Source organism: Carcharodon carcharias, chromosome 8 (assembly GCF_017639515.1).
Source record: "Carcharodon carcharias isolate sCarCar2 chromosome 8, sCarCar2.pri, whole genome shotgun sequence".
Lineage (NCBI taxonomy): Eukaryota > Metazoa > Chordata > Chondrichthyes > Lamniformes > Lamnidae > Carcharodon > Carcharodon carcharias.
The window spans coordinates 91,152,572-91,168,477 of NC_054474.1; the positions used below are offsets into that span (position 1 = coordinate 91,152,572).

At 40.1% G+C, this 15,906-nt stretch overlaps 1 protein-coding gene across 1 annotated transcript in view; it reads right to left on the reverse strand.

Moving 5' to 3' along the window:
• clint1a (clathrin interactor 1a) overlaps window positions 1-15,450 on the reverse strand; it is a 291,026-nt gene extending 275,576 nt beyond the window's left edge. Inside the window, exon 1 of the mRNA XM_041193077.1 lies at window positions 15,284-15,450. The gene's annotated coding sequence lies outside the window, so the exon portion shown is untranslated. The remainder of the gene's footprint in view (window positions 1-15,283) is intronic.
• Between the last annotated feature and the right edge of the window lie 456 nt (window positions 15,451-15,906).

Sequence of the window (15,906 nt, forward strand, 5' to 3'; positions counted from 1 at the left end):
TTGTGCGCCACCCGACCTCGGAATGTAAAATTCAGGCCTATGTTCTTTTTCTGTACATTTCAGGTTCATATTAGGCAATGGATATAGTAGCTGATCCACTGATGCAAACAATTATTTTCAGGATGGCAACACTGTGACATGTTATAAATAAACTAATTGAACTGTAAAATTTCAAAATAATCCAAGATGTGATTTCCTAATTTGAGTTACAATTTGGAGCATTTCTTTGCAATCATCAGTTATTGGTGGTATACATTTTCTTATTGCAGATAGATTTCACAAGAACAATTAAAAGTGAACTATGGTGATGAGTAAGCCAGTGGTGTAATAGTTTTGCAATTTTTAACTCCAATTTCAAAGATATATTCTACATGAGTAATATAACCAACAGAATAGTATATGGTTACCATAACCATTGTTAATTATGAGTTTGAAAAGACACACAAGCACACTAAATTACAACTCCTTACCTTCAAAGTTAGAAACAACTTGCATTCATATAATGCTTTAGGATATCCTAAGGATGTGTAATTATTTTTGATTACTTTTTGAAGTGTAGATAAATGCAGCAGTCAATTTGCATATCACAAAGTTTCACAAAAAGCAGTGTGATAAATGACCAGATTAACTGGTTTCATGATGTTGGCTGAAAAATAACCAGGATATTGAGACCCCTTATCCTGTTGTTTAAATGCTGCTGTGGGATCATTTGCATCCACCTGAACAAACAGGATTAATATCTCTACTTGAGAGCACCTCTGATAATGCATAACTCCCTTAGTAACACACAGAAGTTACATCACAGCAACAGGTCATTTGCCTCAACTAATTTGTATTGACATCTACCCTCCATGTGAGCAAATATTTCTAACCATATTTATCTAGCCTGTTCCTGTAACCTCTTCAGCCACTGCACACTGAAATATCAGCCTAGATTATGTGCTTAAATCCTGCAATGGAATTTGAATCCACAACCTTCTAACTCAACAAGCAACGTGCTGACACTGTCAATGCTGCCTTCAGGTGGAAAGCAAAAAGTACCCTACAACAGACACTGTTTAAAACTGCCCTTATTGTTGACAATAATGAACAAATCCACTTTTAATACAATTTTCCTGGCCAGGAAAAGTACAAGGGTACTGCACCTTCACTTGATGAAAGGTCATTGACCCAAAACCCTGTTTTTCTCTCCACAGATACTGCCTGACCTGCTGAGTATTTTCAGTAGTTTCTGTTCTTATTTCAGATTTCCAACATCTGCAGTATTTTGCTTTTGAGTTGCACTGCATCTTCAATCTTATCAAAATTTCCTGCTGTGGTTCTTCACAAGGGCTTTATCAACATATTGAGTGTATGTTGCCTAGTCTGTTTATTAGTTTTGTTCCTTATCCCTTCTCTACTGAAGTTTGCACTTTGTCTGTTTTTACATGAAGTGGCGGCCCATCATTTCTCCATCTAAGTAATAGTTCTTGAGCCTTGGTAACAATGCCACCATTTTAGGCCATTATAGCTGATATTGATCCTTTCCCCTCATGCCAGGTAGGCACTTACATTTTTCAACAGCAATCCCAGGATTCTTTAACTACTGCTGGGATGCTGAAACTAAATGTAGTGCTTCCATTGCCATGAGCTATCTCAATACAGACTCGTAATAAATATAGGACTTTGCCGGTTTCTATTTCTCAATACCACATTTTCCCAATGAGTCAGAGAGTAAGAATTTTTTGCTGCAGTGTTGCTGAAAGGAAACTAGTGGGAGTAATAATAAGGAAGTACTTAATCATGGATTTTTAAAATTAATGTCATTGTTTTTTTGAGGTTAAGGCGCACTGTGGACCTGAGCACTTGCTTTTAGTCTCTACCAAAGCCACCTACTAATCTTGGAACATCCTGGAGAAGAAAGTTAAGCACCAGTTTCTTTCCTGCACTACCTGCAACCATCTCCATAAATTGCACTCCACAGCCCTCTCCACCATCACCTCCAACAAGTACAGGAAACTCATCAACTTCCATATCACTAAGATCGAGTTAATGTGCTCAGCTTTCTCCGCTGAAGGGAAACTAGTGGGAGTAATAATGAGAAAGTTCTTAATCATGGATTTTTTTTATTAATGTCATTGTTTTTTGAGGTTAAGGTGTAGCGTGGGCTGGGCCCTTGCTCTTAGTCTCTACAAAAGCCACCCACGAACCCTGGAACACCCTGGAGAAGAAAGTTCTTTGCTCAGCACATCAAGCCAAGCCTCCTCCAGGCTTCCCAGCCCTGAGGCCCTGATCCTATGTCTTTCTATAGCTTATCTCCCATCTCCTCTCGTGCCTTCTTCTAGCTTAGCTTGTCCATGAAACTCACCTCTTCGCCCCTTGATTCCATTCTGCTGATCACCCAACGTCCTTTCATGGCATCCATGCCACTTGATATTGAAAATGGTTTGATCTATTTCAAAACCACACTGTAGTATAAGGGTGTTTGGCATAGCAAGAGTTAATGTGGGACTGGAGAACTGTACTGCCCACAATATAATGTAGAGAGGCACGTGACAGTAGACAAAGTTGTATGGAGAGCGTCAAAGAGAAGTCAGCATGAAGTTAGTTCTTAGTTTAGGCTATACTTTTCACCTATGTAAATAGTTATGTGTTACCAATAAACATTACTGGTCAACCTTACAAACCTCTTGATGAGATCCACTGAACAAACCCTTACAACACACATGATCAAACACCCACTCTCTGCCACTCTAGCCTTGATTACCATGCCATTTCTAACTTCTCTTTTCTCTCCATAGTTTTTGAACATGTTGCCTTCAAAATCCATGCTTATCTTTCTCACAAATTCATGGTTTGAACTCAAATCTAATTTTTTCTAAAGTGACTCTGGATATTTACTCTGGTTGATGAAAGGTCATTTTGACCTGAAACATTAGCACCATTTCTCTCTACAGATGCTGCTTGACCTGCTGAGTATTTCCAGCATTTTTGTTTTTATTTCAGATTTCCAGCATTCGCAGTATTTTGCTTTTGTATTAATCTCTGATCCAAGTGTTTGTCGGCTCTTGATTTATTATTCCAATCCTTTGCTGGCCAGCCTCCCATCCTCCACAATCTGAATTTTAGCTCATACAAATTCTGCTGTCCGTATTGTCAAGAAGATATAATGTCTATAATGTTATTGTAACTTATTTTAAAATAAAGTTGTGTGTATGTGCATGTCTTAATTGGATTAAAGCCAGCTGGTACAGAGGCTTTGATGTATAGAAAAGAAGTAGGATAGAAATGTTAATTAGATAAACATGGGGAAGTTTAGAAACTTAGGTATTTGCATTTTTAAATAAACCATTGAAAAGAATGGGTGAAATATTATACCTAGCCAGAAGGAGCCAAACAATGTGTTTACTTTTTTCAAAGCTTACTAATAAAATTGACGTCATGAAAGGGTCTTATTATTAGAAGAGGTAAAGTTCAAAAGATATTGTGATACAATGAAAATTTGCATTCAAAGAGGAAAATATGTATAAAGGAAGAGAAGGCTATTGATAAAGAGGAAGAGGGATTCTAAGATCTGAAGCCTCCAGCCTGTAAGCCTCAAACTGCTATTAGTAAGGATCTGTAGCTGAAAGTAATTCCTTTTGAATGTGACTGTCCAGATTGTGCTTTGCCAGGGGTCTGTTTAAATCTGTGTGTTTTACTGCTGCCTTATGGGAGGTGTAACTAGGAGTCAGATTAATTAGGACATTTTTGTGATTAGTTTAGTAGTAATTTTGTAGAGATATACAAATACAACCTTTCTTGTATTAATAAATGTTTAATTTAGTTTTATAAAAACCTCTTGAGACTCAGCAATCTTATTACTACTGAAGTCAAAGCCTGCATCTTCAAAACACAAATTGCAAAATAGGTTATGACAGTTGTTTCAAGTTTCTTTCTGGGATTTGAACAGCTCAGCATTTACCATTGACTGTGTCATAATAACTGGGGGCTCTTTGTAGGATGTATTTGAAATTCTTTGATTTTTGGAATTGGTGAATCTTAAGGTTATGAGTACAAGAAGAACTTTAAATTCAGGAGTGGGTGTGAGGTAATTTTGAATTGGTGAGGCTGCAAAAATGGCTGTACCCATGGCTTAATCTTTTTTGGAAGTAGGAAATGTAACTCTGATTGGGTAACAGAAAGTATCCAAGAATAAGTTAACAGAGTTGGCAGGTAAATTAAAATTGGGTTACCTGCAGGGGTGGAAAAGCAGATATAATTGAAGGAATAGCACAGCATTTAAAGTTGGAAATGATGCCTGACACTAGTGAGTCACAGGTGGAGGTAGTGAGACTTCAGTTAGAAATGAAGAAGCTTGAACTTGAACAAGCAAAGGAAATGAAAAAAACTTGAGCTACGGACAGCAGAAAAGGAAAGGGCAGAAAGAGAAAAAGAAAGAGCATTTCAAAGGGAGCAAGCAGAAAGGCAGGAGGAAGAAAGGAAGCTGGAACTGGAATTCCAGGCAAGAGAGAAGGATAAAGGAGAGGCAAGAGAAAGAGGGAAGGAAAGAGAAAGGGCATACCAGCTTAAAAGGCTGGAAGTTAAAAAAGAGACCTCAGATTCTGAGGAAAGTTCTGATGATGAAAAAATCTCTAATCTAAAACCCAGTGGGGAGACATTTAAATTTGTACAAGCTCTTCCAAAGTTTGAGGAACAAGGTGTTGAAGCATTCTTTATTTCATTTGAGAAGATACATAAACAGATTAAATGGTCACAGGAAAACTGGACATTGTTGTTGCAATCCAGGTTGGTGAGTAGAGCACACGAGGTATATGCTTTGCTGTCTGGAAAGGTATCACTGAATTATGATGTGGTAAAAGAGGCTATTTTGAGTGCATAGGAGTTGGTACCTGAGGCATACAGGCAGAAATTTAGGAATATGAGTAAACAGCCTTGGCAAACCTATATTGAGTTTGAGAGAGTAAAACTAAGTAATTTTGACTGGTGGATACGGGCATTAAAAATAGAGACAACACATGCAGCTCTTAGAGAAGTAATTCTTTTGTAAGAATTTAAAAGTTTCAATTCCTTTGGTAGTGAGAACTCATGTGGAGTGACAGAGGTTTCAAATGGTAAGATAAGCAGCAGAGATAGCTGATGATTATGAGCTAGTTCATAGAGCTAAACCTTTTTTTCATCACCCTTTTAAATCAGAGAAGAATAAAAAGTGGGGAGGTGTAAGGAAGGTGGGTAGTCAGGGAAGAGGAGTAGGTGGAAATTCCCAGGAAGTTCTTTCTCATAATAAAAAGGAAGGTGCTGAGGGTAGAGTGACATTTGAAAGTTGAGATGTTTTCATTGTAATAAAGTAGGACACACAAATTCAATGTGCTGGAAATTGCAGGGAAAACCTGTTGGAATTATTGGGGTGCAGAAAAGTTCTGGAGGTAAAAGTACTGTGGTTTCTGAGGTTCAGGCACAGGAAAAACCAATGGTTTGTGTACAGATAAAACAAGGAGAATCAGTGAAAGGTAAAGAAGTGGGAATGTGTTCACAATTTACCCAAGATAATTTAGAGGAACGGGTTGCAGAAATGCTTAAAGATTTCATGTCTGAAGGGAAAGTCTTTCCATATGTACAGGGCGGAGTAGGTAAAGTTGTTAAAATTTTAAGAGATACAGGGGCTAATCAATTCTTAATATTGTGGGATAGTGATATTTGTTGATTAGAGGGAGTATTGCAGAAACAAATAATAAGTGGGGTTCATGGAAATACTAAAGCTATTCTACCGTGGAAGGTAAATTTAAAGAGTTAGTGGAAAACTGGTGAAGTGACTGTTGGGATGGTGGAAAAATTGCCCATTGCAGGGGTTCAATTTATTTTGGGTATTGATAAAGCTGGATCACAGATGTGGGTGATGCCTATGGTAGTTGAGCAGCCTGTAGAAGTGTTTTCAACAGAAGTGTTGAAAAAGGAGCATCTTGGGTTGTTTCCAGATTATGTGATAATGAGATCACAGGCACATAGATTGAAAGAAGAAAAACAAGAAGGACAGGCAGTTCAAAGTCAGGAAGAAGGTATTGGAATCCAATTAGCAGGCAATATGTTTGATAAAAACAAAAAAACTGCGGATGCTGGAAATCCAAAACAAAAACAGAATTACCTGGAAAATCTCAGCAGGTCTGGCAGCATCGGCGGAGAAGAAAAGAGTTGACGTTTCGAGTCCTCATGACCCTTCGACAGAACTGTTTGATAACACTGTTCAAAAAGACACAGCAGTGGAAAAGGGAGTTGAAGTGTTTAACTCAAGGCAGTTAATTGACCTGCAACCAAAGGATTTGCAATTAGAATAGTTATATCAGACAGCTTACTCAGAAACAGAGGCAAAATGTATTCCAGGATGTTATTACCTTAAGGGTGAAATTTTAATGAGGAAGTGGAGGCTGGATCATGTCTCAGCAAATAAAAGCTGGAGGGAGGTACATTAGATTATTATCCCTGTAGGGTATAGAAATGAGATTCTGAGGATTATTCATGAAATTCCAATAGGGGGGACATTTAGGAATTAGGAAAATACAGGCAAAAATACAGAAATATTTTTATTGGCTTGGTTTGCATAGGGACGTAGTCAAATTCAGCAGAACATGTCAGACGTGTCAGCTGATATGGAAACCACAAGGAGTGATAAAGCCAGTACCTTTAATCCCAATACCAGCATTTGAAGAACCTTTTACCAGGGTCATGATTGATCGTGTAGGACCCCTCCCTAAGACTAAAAGTGGAAATCGGTATTTACTGACAATAATGGATGTATCTACCAGATTTCCTGAAGCAATACCGAAACATTACAACAAAGAAAATTGTGGAAGAGCTAACTAAATTTTTGGCAAGTTTTTTACGGTTTACCTAAAGAAATGCAATCAAATCAGTGGTCAAATTTCATGTCACTGCTGTTTAAGGAAGTAATGAACAGTGTGGGGATATAACAGTTTCAGTCAATAGTTTTCCATCCAGAGTCACAAGTGGCTTTGGAAAGATGGCATCAAACCTTAAAAACTATGATGAGAGTGTACTTTCAGGATTGTCCATAGGAGTGCAATGGAGGAATTCCATTCTTGTTATTTGCTATTAGAGACACTTCAAATGCATTAATTAGTTTTAGCCCTTTGGAACTGGTTTATGGTCATGAGGTAAAGGGACCACTGAAATTGATTCATGAAAAATTGGTGGGTCAAAATTCAGAACTCTCCTACATTAGATAACAAACTTGAGAGAGAGATTAGACAGAGCATGTGAGTTGATTAGGGAACATTTAAAGGTATTACAGCAAGTGAAGAAAGTAAATACAGACAGGAAGGCTACAGCTCAGAATTTTGTTGCTGGAGAGAGAGTGCTAGTTCTGTTACTAATCCTGGGTGCCTCATTAAAGGCAAGGTTAAGTGGGCCTTACAGTATTGAAAAGAAATTGAGTGAAGTAAATTATTTAATAAATACTCAAGCTAGGAGAAAGAAGCAGAGGGTGTGTCATGTAAATATGCTTAAAAAGTACTTTGACAGGGAAGAGGACCAAAAAGAGGTGTTAATGCTGGCAGATAATGAAAAAGAGGTAGAAATGCAGGACTCTGAAATTGATTTTCCTCTAATCAAATTGGATAATGAAAGGGTACTTGAAAACTTAAATGTAATATTGAGTTACCTTCCAAACAAGTGTCAAAGTGATTTGGAAAAGCTATTGCAGTCACACAAGCCTATTTGTGGGAATAAGTTGGGGAAAACAGATATATCTATACATGATGCATCTGTAGGAATTTCATCTTTGATAAGGCAACACCCTAATAGATTAAAACTGGCAAAGTTATCACAAGTACAGAAAGAAATTGGCTTCATGCTTCAAAATGATATAATTGAATCTAGTTGCAGTAATGGAGTTTGCCTATTGTATTGGTACCGAAACCGGATTGAACACAAAGACTGTGGACTATCAAGAGGTGAATGTGGTGACAAAAGCAGATTCATATCCTATACCACAGTTTGTATACCAGGATTGTATTGAGAAAGTGGGACAATCAAAATTTATCACGAAGATTGACTTGCTAAAAGGATATTGGCAAGTACTGTTATCAGTGAGAGCAAAGGAGATATCGGCTTTTGTGATGCCAAATGGACTATATCAGTTTAAAGTCATGCCATTTGGTATGGTAAATGCACATGCAACATTTCAAAGACTGGCAAACAAAGCAATTGCAAGCCTAAGCAATTGTGCTCTTTATATTGATGACTCAATAGTTTTCAGTCAGATGTGGGAGGAGCATTTACAGCTTCTGGAAGAATTATTTACTTGATTACAAGAAGCTAATTTGGTGATGAACTTGGCTAAAGGCGAATTTGCAAAAGTGCAAGTTATGTATCTAGGCCATACCATTGGACACAGTAAGAGATGCGAAAGTGAAAGCTATCGTGGATTTCGCAGTGCCTTAAGTGGGTTTTACAGGAAATTTGAACCAAATTTTAGCAGTGTGGTTGCTCCACTGACTGAACTATTAAAAAAGAACAAGAAGTTTCAATGGACACAGGAGTGTCAGAAGACATTTGACAGTTTGAAAACTGTATTAACTACGACAACAGTTTTGGCAGTACCTAATTACACCAAGCAATTTAAGTTGGCCATTGATGCAAGCGATATAGGCATTGGGACCATACTGTTACAAGAAGATGAAACTGGAATTGAGAAACGGATAGGGTATTTTTCATGGAAGTTGAATGCACAACAGAGAAGATATTCAATGGTCAAAAAGGGGATGTTGGGTTTGATGTTAGCATTGCAGCAGTTTAAAATCTATGTGGAAAACAATTCAGCAGAAACAATTGTTTATACAGACCACAATCCTTTAAAGTTTCTGGACAAATTTTGACTCAAAAGCGCAAGGCTAAAAAGGTGGGGTTTGTTATTGCAACCATTTAATCTACAGATTATACATGTAGCTGGTAGTGAAAATTTGTTTGCAGATGTGTTATCAACAGCTTGAAGCTTAAGGGGAAAATTGGACATTTGAACCCTGGGCACTGAACTTGAATGATTTCTGTTGACACCAAGGATTTGTATATATATCACAAAACAAAAACAAAAATACCCGGAAAAACTCAGCAGGTCTGGCAGAATCTGCGAAGAGGAGCACAGTTAACGTTTCGAGTCCGAATGACCCTTCAACAGAACTAAGTAAGAATAGAAGAGAGGTGAAATATAAGCTGGTTTAAGGGGTGGGGAGGTGCAAGTAGAGCTGGATAGAGGGCCAGTGATAGGTGGAGATAACCAAAAGATGTCACAGACAAAAGGACAAAGAGGTGTTGAAGGAGGAATCTGAGGAATGTGCTAATTAAGGGTAGAAAGCAGGACAAGCAAGGTACAGATAGCCCTAGTGGGGGTGGGGTGGGGTGAAGGAATCAAAAAAGGCTAAAAGGTAGAGATAACACAATGGATGGAAATACATTTAAAAATAATGGAAGTAGGTGGGAAAAGAAAAATCTATATAAATTATTGGAAAAAAAAGGGGGGATCGGAAAGGGGTGTGGGGGTGGTTTTGGTTATCTCCACGTATCACTGGCCCTCTATCCAGCTCTACTTGTCCCACCACCACCACTACCCCCCCTCCTACCAAACTAGCTTATATTTCACCTCTCTTCTATTTTTATTTAGTTCTGTTGAAGGGTCTTCCGGACTCGAAACATTAACTATGCTCCTCTCTGCAGATGCTGCCAGACCTGCTGAGTTTTACCAGGTATTTTTGTTCTTGTTTTGGATTTCCAGCATTGGCAGTTTTTTGCTTTTATCTTTGTATATATATATTGGGCTGAAATTTCCCCCCATTGGGGGATGGTTGTGGGGTGGGGCGGGGGGGGGCGGGGGGCTGCTGGGAGTGAGGATGAACCCGATCGGAGCCTCCGATCTGGTCTGCGCCACCATTTTACGTGGGCGGGCCTTAATTGGCCCACCCAGTGTGAAGCACACCTGGAAGCGCTGTGTGCTCCCTGTGCGGGCAGGGCGATTTGCTGAGTCGGGGCCTGTGCTCTTTCACGCATGCGTGCGAAAGAGTGCAGAAATCTCCCTGAGGCACAGAAGTGCCTGAGGGAGATCAGTTTAAGTTCTGGAATATTTAATAAAGGTGAAGAAAAATTTTAAGGACATGCCCTTCATGTGAAATTGTTACATGAGCTGGGACATATCCATTAATTTTTTCAAAACATTTTATTTAAATAATAAACCCTTCATGAAACCTCATCCTGCCCGTGGATAAGGTTTCATGAAAAATGCGAAGGCCGCCTGGGCTCTTTGCTGGCCCACCACCCTTAAGGTTGGACGGGCAGCATTCTTAACAACTTTAATTACTTTGTTAATGGCCTTAATAGGCCTTTGACAGTTTGGCGGGCGTGCAGCCGACACGGCTGCATGCCTGCTGAACTGAAAATCGAAACGACGCGCAGTGATGTCAGGACACCCATCCGACGTCACCGTGCATTATTTTACGTGTTGGTGAGTGGACCTCACACCCGCTTGCCAACAGGAAAATTCTTCCCATTGTTATGTTAATGCATGCATCTGGTAATGTAATAGTGTAAGTATATAAATAAGTATAGGAGATAGTATAAGATAGTACAAACATGGACAAAAGAGCTTAACTCCTGGGTGAGGTGAGAGTGACTGCCCTTGACATCAAGGCAGCATTTGACTGAGTGTGGCATCAAGGAGCCCTAGCAAAACTGGAGTCAATGGGAATCAGCGGGAAAATTCCTCCCAAACGTACGACCACTACCATCTATAAGGACAAGGGCAGCAGTTGGATGGGAACACCACCACCTGGAAGTTCCCCTCCAAGTCACTCAACATCCTGACTTGGAAATATATCACTGTTCCTACACTTTCACTTGGTCAAAATCCTGGAACTCCCTTCCTAACAGCACTGTGGGTGTACCCACACCACATGGACTGCAGTGGTTCAAGAAGGTAACTCACCACCACGTTCTCAAGGGCAACTAGGGATGGGAAATAAATGCTGGCCAAGCCAGTGAAACCCACACCCCATGAATGAATAAAAAATAATGTAAGATGTGTTATAAAAATGAAGCCGTCTTTTAGAATTATGATGGTTCATTTTTCAATAAGGAGGGAGATGTCAAGAAGGTATAATAATGCCTGTAATGTTATTGTAAATTATTTAAAAATAGAATTAAGTGATGTCTGTGTCTATGTGTGTGTGCATCTTAATTGGATTAAAGCCAGCTGGTCTAGAGGCTTTGATGTATAGTAGGTTTGAAATCTTAATTAGATAAACATGGGGAAGTTTAGAAACATAGGTGTTGAGGGGGAAATTTCTAATTTTCAATAAACCATTCAAAAGAATGGGTGAAATATTATGCCTAGTTGAAAGAATCCAAACAATGGGTTTACTTTTTTCAAAGCTTACTAATGAAATTGGTATCTTAAGTATTATTAGAAGAGGTAAGCTTTAAAAGACATAGTGATCCAATGAAAATTTGTATTCAAAGAGGAAAATATGTATAAAGTAAGAGAAGGCTGTCGGTAAAGAGGAAGAGGGATTCCAAGACCTAAAGCCTTCAGCCTGTAAGCCTCAAACTGCTGTCTGCAAGGACCCAGAGCTGAAAGAAACTCCTTTTGAATGTGACTGTCCAGACTGTGTATTGCCAGGGGTCTGTTTAAATCTATATATTTTACTGTTGCCTTAATGGAAGTGTAATTAGGAGTCAGATTAATTACAGGATTTTTGTAGTTATTATAGTCGTAATTTTGTAGACATATGTATATGCTTACAATCTTTCTTGTATTAATAAATGTTTAATTTAGTTTTATAAAAACCTCTTGAGACTAGGTGGTCTTAATACTATCGAATTCGAAGCCTGCATCTCAAAACATACAAATCGCAAAATAGGTTATGACAGTTGTTTCAAATTTCCCTGTGGGATTTGAACAGTTCAGCATTTACAATTGGCTGAGTCATGCTGATATCCTATTCCTTAATAAGTCCTGCCACATGTCTCTTCTGTCCTTGCTGAACTACACTGATACCTGATCCCTCAATGCTTACAATTTAAATGGCCTCATCCATTCCTACCTTTATGACCTGTTTGGGCCTACAATCACCCCAAACTCTCCATTTGCTAACAGCCTCTCCTGCACTGACTCCTTTGCCTCATTCTTGGCAATCGTGCCATCAGCCATTTAGGCCTCATTCCCTACCCAAACCTCTTCACCACCCTGTCTTCCTTTAAGACCCTATTTAAAACCCATTGCTGACTAAATCTTTGGTCACCCCATCTTAAAACCTCCTGTTTTGTCTCAGCATCCCTTTTACCTGATTACACTTCTATAGATCCATCACCTCTACCACCTCGGTCTTAGAAGGACAAGGGCAGCAGCTGCATGAGAACACCACCACCTGCAAGTTCCCTTCCAAGTCACTCACCATCCTGACTTGGAACTATATCACTGTTCCTTCACTGTCACTGGGGCAAAATCCTGGAACTTCCATCCTAACAGCACTGTGGGTGTACCTACAGCACATGAACTGCAGCGGTTCAAGAAGTCAGCTCACCATCACGTTCTCAAGGGCAATTAGGGATGGGCATTAAAAATGCTGGCCCAGCTAGTGGCACCCATGCCCTGTGAAAGAATTTTTAAAAAGTGACTATATAAATGCAAGTTGTCATTGCAAATCTATTTTTGCGGCTCATGTGGAACTCCCTGGTAACTGAAATTGCTGAAAGTGCCTGCTTAGTTGAATAGAAACAGCATTATAGTCAGTAATGCCAAAGTGATTTTCCACTGCCTAATTTTACTTTACAAGGATAACTGTTCCTCTCAGCTGATGTTATGAGTATGAGGAAGAACTTTTTTACACAGTGAGTGGTAATGACCTGAAACTCACTGCCCACAAAGGGTGGTGGAAGCAGGAAAAATCAAAGATTTCAAAAGGAAATTGGATGGGCACCTGAATGAATGTGGGCTGAATGTTAACATGAAAGTGGCTTTTGAGTAGGGGTTGGATTTGCATAGGTTAAACTTCAATGTCAACTCAATAAATTTTGACTTCCAGGCTTTGCATCTTCAAGTTGGACGGCAGGTGTGATGCACACCTGTATGACATGATCTTAGCTGTATTTAAAGGGATGGTACACAGCCAGAAATTGAAAGAGTTTAGAATAGATAGTAAAATTGGAGAATGTCTGCTTTGGAGAGAGAAGGCACTTCTTTGGATCTTCAAGCGCAGCTCTCAACTGAGTCCCTGAAGGCCATGACCAGAACTTGCCTGCTAACGTAAACAGAATGACAGATCCTGTATCTATGTTTTTTACAGTGCATCACTGATTTCCAGCAAGCGGATTTGCAGCAGAATGGTAGTAGTGATGAGACACTGGCTCAGGAGAGGGATGATGATTAAAGCGGTCATGGAATGGAAATTCCACGCAAAGCACTCCCACTACTCATCTGTACCAGCCCCTCTCGCAAGCCAGTACCTGACATACTGCTTTGTCTTCAGGTGATGGAGCCTGCCCCTGCATATGTGCTGATGGAGCAGTCTTTCACTTTGCCCTGATCTGGTACCTCAGAATAAACTCCAAACTCCAACCACCTAATACCCCTTGTTTTACCTCTCCTATTAGTTTACTGGTACGAAGTCACAACCACGAGGACTTCTGCTTTTAGTTATGGAGCATGTGAAGTTGCAGAAATTGCACACTAGATATCAACTAAACTTGCTAAAAAATCTTACAGTTTTTCCATGTTTGTATAGGTAAAGCTTTAACGTCCTGATAAATCTCAATTGCTGCCAAGCAATTGCTCTTTACAAAGCTCTGGTTAGACGCCAACTAAAATATTGCGTCCAGTTCTGGTCACCACACTTTAGGAAGGATGTGAGATCCTTGAGTGGATGCAGAGGAGACTTAGCAGAATGATTCCAGGGATGGGGGATTTTAGTTACAAAGTTAGGATGGAAAATCTGAGGTTTCTCTCCTTGGAGCAAATGAGATTGAGGGGAGATTTGATAGCGGTGTACAAGATTATGATAGGCTTAGATAAGGTAGACAAGGATAACTGTTCCCCTCAGCTGATGGTATGAGTATGAGGAAGAACTTTTTTACACAGTGAGTGGTAATGACCTGAAACTCGCTGCCCGCAAAGGGTGGTGGAAGCAGGAAAAATCAAAGATTTCAAAAGGAAATTGGATGGGCACCTGAATGAAATAAATTTGGGCTATGGGGATCAAGCGGGGGATTGGGACTGACTGGATTGCTCCACAGAGAGCCAGCATAGATTCAATGGGCCAAATGGCCTCCTTCAGTGCCTTAAATGGCTATGATTCTAGTTCTGTTCCAAGACTGTTCTGTCGTTTTATCTTACTATCTAATCTATTGAACCTACAGCCTCTGCTTGCACTTCTATGTCAGGATGACCACTGTGAGATCTCCCTCTTGCTTGCACTTTCGGACAGTTTTTCTCTGGCACATGTTTGGTTGTCTGTATCTCATTATCTAATCTATTGAAACTACAGCCTCTACTTGCACTTCTATGTTAGGCTGACTACTGTGAGATCTTCCACTTGCACTATTGGAGGATCTTTCTCCTGTATGTGGTCATTTTCTGATACAAGACCCACTGTCAGTGCCTGCCCAGCATTTCTTATACTCTTCGCTCTTTCATCCAAATCTATCGGTCCACGGACATTGCTTCTTGGCCAACATCCTGAACTTTTAACCAAATTTTAAACTTGTCAGTAGCCTTGCCTATATGTCCCAAAAGTTTTGCATCTCTCCAATCACTAGACCCCTCTGGAATATATGTCACCCAAGTACCCACTCTGGACAACTTAAAGTGCATGGTTAATTCCTCCATGGAACGACCAACTATTTTCTAAACTCTGTCAAAGTCTGACCATGTTTCATAGGCATTAAGCAGACCAGTTTCCTTATAAATTTCATCCAAGAACTCCAGTAGAAGGTCCAAACCATCATCATTATCCAACTGATGGCGATTCATCTCACAAAATACTTTTTTTCTGATTTTACGTTTTTGAGGAAGCAACAATGTCAAGGCCATACTTTGTTTCCATTTTGATAGTGACGTAAACTGTAGCATAATGTGTTAGTAATTATGGTAATGAGATAGTGATGTGTATCGTGATGTAACCGTGATATCAGCAGTCCTGGGCAAGAGACTCTAGAAAGATGGAATAGCCTGTACACAAGAGAGATGTACTTAACTAGAAGCTGATCATGTATATAGTATAAATAAAGTAGTTTTGAAGAAACCTACCTGAGTCAGACCCGAGTCACTCATGAGTAGAGGAAAACATTCCCAATACAGATTAGGCCACAAGTTACCCGAAGGGAGATCCAAATACTATTCTACATGGAAACCAAACCATAAATCATGTCTAAAGGCAGGATTTTACAGGTGCCTGGTCCTCGCCACCCCCAGCTAAAAAGTCAAAGGGGAGGGGGGAATCCCGCCCATGTTCTCAAAGGCTGCCCCGCAGCAATTTAACAGTGGGAGCAGAGTTAATTGCTTTAAGGCAAGACTTCCGCCTCCTTCCGGGGAGGAAGTCCTGCCTTAGAGAGCTGCTGGCTAATCAGATTGGCCAGCAGCTCTGTAGTTCCAGCAGCAACACTGAGAGCCACTGCTGGGACTACATGCAGCCCCCAATATTGAGGAGCCCAGACTGACAGATAAGTCCGGGTTTGGAAGTCGCAGTGAGGGAGTGAGTAGGGACGAGGGGGTGAGTTGGGACAAGGGGGTGAGTGGGTTGTGTCAGGGGACTGGGGGACTGGGCTGAAGAAGCCAGATGGGAGGGTTAAAGGGGAGGATAACCTTGGGTCAGTGAGGCGAACTTTCAGTGGGGGGGGAAAGGGGTTGCCTAGGGGACCCCTAAAGAAAGG